The sequence below is a fragment of the Mytilus galloprovincialis genome, chromosome 4 (genome assembly GCF_965363235.1).
Source record: "Mytilus galloprovincialis chromosome 4, xbMytGall1.hap1.1, whole genome shotgun sequence".
In the NCBI taxonomy this organism is placed as follows: Eukaryota; Metazoa; Mollusca; class Bivalvia; order Mytilida; family Mytilidae; genus Mytilus; species Mytilus galloprovincialis.
The window spans coordinates 52,758,296-52,765,477 of NC_134841.1; positions in this window are offsets into that span (position 1 = coordinate 52,758,296).

The following is a 7,182-nucleotide window of genomic DNA, read 5'->3' on the forward strand; positions in this document are numbered from 1 at the left end:
CATTACATTTTGGATTTGCCGTGCAGTTATATCATGCATATGGGAATATTGGTCACGAACATTGATAGAAACTTTGTACTTCCATGGCTTTTGTGTTTCCTATGCATAGGTAACACTATATCTGACGGGCATTGCAATGCACGAGTTTGACCGAATCAAGACGGTATTTACGCTCCAGATGGCATTGTTTCAAAACACTTAGGGGGTTGTTTAAATTTGATACAAAAAGTTGCCGACAATATAGTCCCCAACACGGAGACAATTGATAGTAATTAGGAACGTTTCATTCCATGGCACCAGCAGACTTTCAGGTTTATCCATCCACAACTGATTTTAGAATGCGTCAGATGAAAGTGAAGAGAGGTCAGGATAATACTTTTCAATTGACTGACAGTGCATCATCGTTGGCGACTGTTTCAATATATCAAAGGTATATAAGAAAGGTCCTGTTCGTGTTCCGAATTCTTTTAAAAAATTCGACCGGGAGGACAAAAATGGATAAACCCCAACCTTTTTCATGGGAGAAATATCATCATATTACATACAAAACTAACTTTGTACCTGTAAATCTTTGTGCTCAAAAGCTGTGTTTGCTTTGTACAAACTCTGTCCTGGGCCGAACTTGATCCGCATATGATGACGCAGAGATTGTTTTATATCCCTATTTAATGAAGACTAGAGGTATTGTGTGTCGCTTAAGTTATATAAGGGTCATGACTGATTTTAAATTACAACATTAGCATAACATTGTAATATTTAACATCACTTCCCTAGTTCATGCACAAAACTAACTTTGTTTTAAACTCATCCAAACGCTAAATCAATGGCAGTCACACTTACGATTTTTTTTAAACCTCGCATTCGTCTCGGTTAACTATGGTATTTTTTTTTGTTATAACTGACCTGTCCAGACTTTGCAAATACACAATATGTACTATATATTTATCTATAACTAGGTACTAATTTTCAGAAAATACACAACCTTTTAGATGCAAAATTAAAAACACTGTTTCAGTGCTTGAATATTGTTTTTTCAAAGATAGAAAGAAATTTGAAATAACTTGATAAACTAATGTTTTCAATAGCTTAGAAAATAATTCTGTAATATCCTGTGGTGAAAATTATAAGCAATATGAAAGTTTATGGATGTGAAAAGGTCAATAAAATTGAGAAAGGAAATGGGGAATGTGTCAAAGAGACAACAACCCGACCACAAGGCCACTTTTGCCATATGTCATAAATGAAAAAAAATCAGAGGGTTCCAGATCAACGCCATTTTGTAATGGCAGCTCTTCATATAAGTAGTCAAATTTGTCGTTTTAACATCATTTATAGCATATGCTTATGATTGAACTGTTTTTGTATCATTCTAATAAATAAATATAAGAATTTTTCTCCTTTTTGTCTTGTGGTTGAAATATTGATATTTTTAGGTATGACCTTTGAACTCAATTTCACCAAAAATGTGACCACTCTGGATTTTTACGACCAAAGTTTTCTTATTGTACACATTTTCCTCTTTCAATCGAAATATAATTTAGGGTCCGTGTAACACTTATCAATTCAAAGTTTTAAAACGTTTCAAATTTTAGATTTTTGGAATTTTTATCAAAGTTTTAAAATATAAAAATTCCAAATTGTGTAAAAGTTTTGAAATTTTAACCAAATAATTAAAATATCAAAATTCTAAATATCGTTTTGAAATTTAATAGCTTAAATAGTTGATCAAACTTTAAAAATACCAAACCTAACGTGCAATTTTGATTATTTCACTTTTTGGAAGTTTTTTTAGATTTTTGATTAAGATATCAAAACAGAAAAGGGGCGAAAAGAGAGGTATACCTGAAAACTGCGAAACGAAATAAAAGCGGAACGAAACGAAACAAAATGAAATGAAAGCATACTGATAAGTTAATTTATAAAATAAAACCACAGGCAGACAGTTGTAAGCGGTGAAAAATTGGATGACAAAATGAATATTTCTCAAAAGAAGAGAATTCATTTTAAAACAAGACGCACGGCTCTGATAATGACCATTTTACTTGCTTGTTTTCTCAGCACCCATATTTTAGGAGTAACAGTTAAAACGGACCAACTCGAGTAGGTCAAATAGTATGGTTAGGTCTCAACCTAACCATACTATTTGACCTATTTGTATATATTTTATACTGAACTTTAAGCAATAGAACGGCTCAACTGTATTATCTCATTCATTTGGTATCTTTAATGTTTGATCAAATTTCTAAACTATCAAATTAAATTTAAAAACGATATTTAGAATTTTGATATTTTAATTATTTGGTTAAAATTTCGAAATTTCAAAACTTGTACACAATTTGGAATTTTGATATCTTTAAAACTTTGATCAAAATTCCAAAAATCTAAAATTTCAAAACTTTTTAAAACTTTGAATTGATAAGTGTTACACGGACCATTTATGTCAGGCGCGTAGCAACCCGTACGCAAAAACGCAACTTTCATGATTAGGTAACAAATAAAATATACCGAATCAAGCCATTTTAACTCACTACACATATAAGAAAAGATAAAACAAATTGTTAAGCCCAACAGTACGGGTTTCTTTGTTTTTCTCTGGTTATTTATTTCCAAAGTTGACTTGTTTCTCCTGAAAGTAAGATTTCTGTGAAATCATTTTAAGTCCTCGGAAATTGCGAGAATGCAGGATTTTGCACCGTTTACCCCAGAGCTTTAGCGGCCCCCAGACCCCCGGCCCTATGACTACCTTCTCCGGCATTGCGTACACATCAAAATTGCCTAGCTACGCCCCTGTCTGGTTGCAGTCCTATAGGTCGGTTTATGGGGAACCGCAAGTGATAGGTCAATGATACTTGATATGCAGTTGTATTATATAGTATTGGCACATCTCATTTGTATGAAGATTATTTAACGCCGCCCTCTCAGTTATGGTTTATTGACTTTGACATTTTGCTTAATTTACATCATGTATTAGTTTATGGTTGGTTTATTTAAAGGGAACTACTTATGATAAGCCAATAGTATTTGGTATGCAATTGTATTAGCATTGGCTTATCTCATTTCCATGGAGATCGATTGTTTAGCCATGTACCTTCAGTCATAGTTTATTGACTTTGAATATTTGAAAAAAAACTTAAAACTTACATGTTTTAAAAGTGTTGCCTATTTTAATTTCAATTTTTAGAGTTGATCGATCTGACCTCGACCACATTTCATGGGCTAATGAGCAAGGTTAAGTTTCTTGGTCTTGTCAAATTTTCAGTATGCCAAATGTAATAGGTCAACTATAGTTGTTACAGTATTACATGTTCATTCAACAGGGTTTATCTGACATTGATCTCATTTAACCCTCGTGCTGCCGGAGGAACACATGTGTCCACACCGTCTGTGCCGGAGGGACACATACATGACATATGCCCATGTTTTAATTTTAACAAGCAATGTTTTTTTTATTGTTATGAGTTACAATTCATGACTAAAATCAGCAAAGACCCATCGAAACAACATTTGATACACAAATTTTCTGAGTGTTGCAAAAATGTCTAAGCATGTTACAATTTCCCAAAATATGCTTATTATTTAACACCAAGTTATTGAGCACAACGCTCTGCTCTTGTCACATGTACATTGAATAGAGAACTATATATGTCTTTTCGAGAATATTTATATATTTATATCGTTGATCATCGGAACGAGATTGATTTTCTCGCTTGAGCCGGTACGCGTATATCTACTCATATTGTGATAATAAATAGAACGATACCAATAGTAAGCAAATACATATAAAAAATATGTGGTATGAATGCCAATGAGACAATTCTCTACAAGAGACCAAATCGACACAGAAATTAACAACTACAGGTCACCGTACGGCCATAAACAATGAGCAAAGCCAATACCACATAATCAGCTATAAAAGGCCCCGAAATGACAATGTAAAACAATTCAAACGAGAAAACTAATGGCCTTATTTATGTTAAAAAATAAACAAAAAACTAATATGTAACACATAAACAAACGACAACCACTGAGTTACAGGCTCCTTATATCATGTTCTCAAATCTAGATATCATCTCCCATTTAGAAAAAAAAACAAACATGTGAAAAATGAACCTATCAAAATATGTGTTGCTCTCCTAGCTACAAAATGTATCCAAAATCAAAGATGTAGAACATATTCTATCATAATCATTTGGTAACTAATGTAATTACTATCTCCTCCATGCCCGTCTTGAACATAAAAAAATATTAAATAAATAACACTCCTAATGCTCAGTTCTGTTGTCACCGTGCAAGACAGTTAATAACACCATATATATAGGAAAAAACATAGAACTCCTTTTGTCATAAGACACTGTCAAACATCCAAACATACTATCCATACTCATCTGTGTCCACACTTGTATTGTGATAAAATGATTTTAATTATTATTTAGCTTTTTTATTTTTTTTATTCTCTACTAAACACATAAATACATCAATCAGCCACTGCCTAAAAAAAGTTCTGACAAATATTGTTGTGGCGTCAAAACTGTTTTCTCTAACTGAACGGGAAATCGAATTACTTGCATTTACCTTAAAATCTGCGGTCAGATTTATTTAAGTTCTTTAACTGTTTTATTTTTCAATCATTCAATCTGAATCTCTTTGAATTTTGTTATACAAACGGTACAGTATTTCAGGTCTTTAGTGTAACCCCTATAATTGGAGCCGGAATACTTTAGGTATAGGAATAAGCTTGTTTATTTTCATTTTACACGTGGATTGCAGGAAGTAAACAATTGAACCGGTACAAGTCTTTTTTTTTAAAAGAAAACACGGTATGTCTATATATTATACACGATTGTTCGAAATATCCACAAGTATTCACAACTGCCTGTAAAATAATCTATTAATATTTCAACGAGGCACTCAGCTAGGTCACTTCTTGAAAAAATTAGGGCGATAAACATTCTTTTTGACGTCAACGTTGCAGTCTTAGGTTCCACTAAAGTCAGAATATAGGACACTTCATAAACATCTAAAATTTGCCTGTATTTTTCAACCTATAATGAATAGAGTCCTAAACTATGTAAACATATCATATGTTCATTTTATGTGGTGGCCAAACCGGCTCTTGGGGTGAACACAAAATTTTCCAAAAAATCTGGAGGCCTGCCAGACGAATTTATTTGATTAAAATTGGTATGGATGAATACTGTTACATGTTTATGAAGTGTCCTATATTTTGACTTTACTAAGTTTAGTCATGTAATTGTTAGTCACTCAGGAACATGTGGAACCTAAGTTTTCAACAAACAAAAAATTGTCATGCTTGAAGATATAGACATGATAGATTTGAAATTTGTTCCAATACAATGAATTTTTAACTGATAGGGGACTTTATTGCCATGCAGTACTCATAGAATGCTTATTTCTGTAGTAACATAGATGTACTATGCATTATTGGCAAACTATGAGCTGCTATAAATATCTTTCTATTGTTTAGTATACATGTACATGAGGACAATAATGAATACCAATATACATTTTAACGAAATAAACATGATAAATTATGTTTATTGGCCATTTGAAACATGTAACATACATGACAGATATGTTATCAAAGTTTTATGATTATTTAGTGTATGTTATTTTCCTCTAATAACCATATACATTGTAGAGTTATGATTCCTTGTACAATGTAAGATTGTTTGTTGACATATTAATATATATTTTATAGTAAAAATATCAGGTTCATCATAACAAATGGACAAAACAGGTTGATTTACACCTCAAAAACTACTATGTACAGACTTACCTTGGCAGTTTTGAAAGTATTAAGGCCTGGCATCCACTAGATATATATAAAAGTTAAATGCATTAAATTTTTGCATTTCAAAAAGATAAAATTTTTTGTGGATTTTAATGGTCATTTTTAGCTCACCTGGCCCTTTTAGCTCTTCTCATCACTTGGTGTCCAGTGTCAGTGTCCGTCGTCATCTTTATCTTTTTACATTTTAAACTTCTATATTTATTTCCTGTTTTCCATATACTACTTTTTAAATGGACATGTATGTTTTCCCATTACAATTACATACAGTCATGACAGTCTGCAGTTTTGAAAACATTTATTAGATTCATAAACTAGATAAAGCAGGTGAGACACTGGGTTGCCCAGAACTCTTATAAATTGTGAATATAAAAGTTTGATTTAAAAATGATATTTTATTTGATAAAATATATAGATTTATGAATATTACAGTTTAAATGTTTTAATTTCATTTTTTCAGTTTTCTATATATTTGATAAAAGATTTCATGAACATGATGAATATCATGATTTACATATATACTAAGACATGATAGAATGATTTCATGACATATTGACATATATGTTTTTTTTAAACTGTAATTAAACACTTGTACATGTTCCTCACATCTAAATTTAAACATCCATCATATAAGAATTTTACCTGTTGTTACTGTAGTAACCTTTATATATACCAGTTATTGAAACATGTAACATACATGTATGACAAAGATATGTTATCAAAGTTTTATGATAAGTTAATTTCTGTGTTATGTTGGTCTCTTGTGGAAAGTTGTTTCATTGGCAATTATACCACATCTTCTTTTTTTATATTGGTTTACTGATTTTAAGTTTTTATAACGTCCTCACCAGGTAAGTTAAGCGCTATTTAAATTGAAAGAAAAATCCTTTTAAACATGTTAAAGGTGTTTTTTAATTTAAAAAGAGATGAGAAAGATATGATTATGTTCTACATGTACCTCGCTATGCTCGTCTGAACATAAATTATTTCTCATTCTATATAAAGAAACAACAAAGACAAAATGAAAGACTAATATTGCAGGAGATAAACACCAAACAGCTTTAATATAACATTTGTTTTTCAAAATACATGTACACCATGTATACAGATTACCGTGCAATTGAATATTAAAGTTCATACATCATGCATCATTATATTTCATTTCAACTGTTCATACTAATACAAATGTATCTACAAAAAGAAAATTCAAAGAATTAGGATTTATACAAAGCATAATATTACAATCTAAAAATGTAACTGTAATAAAGTTGTAGCTCCAGTTATTTAGGTCTAGGTGATATTTTGCCTCGAGACTTGTGATTACAGAATAATGTATCATTTAGAACATTCGTAATTATCATTTTCTTTTGTAG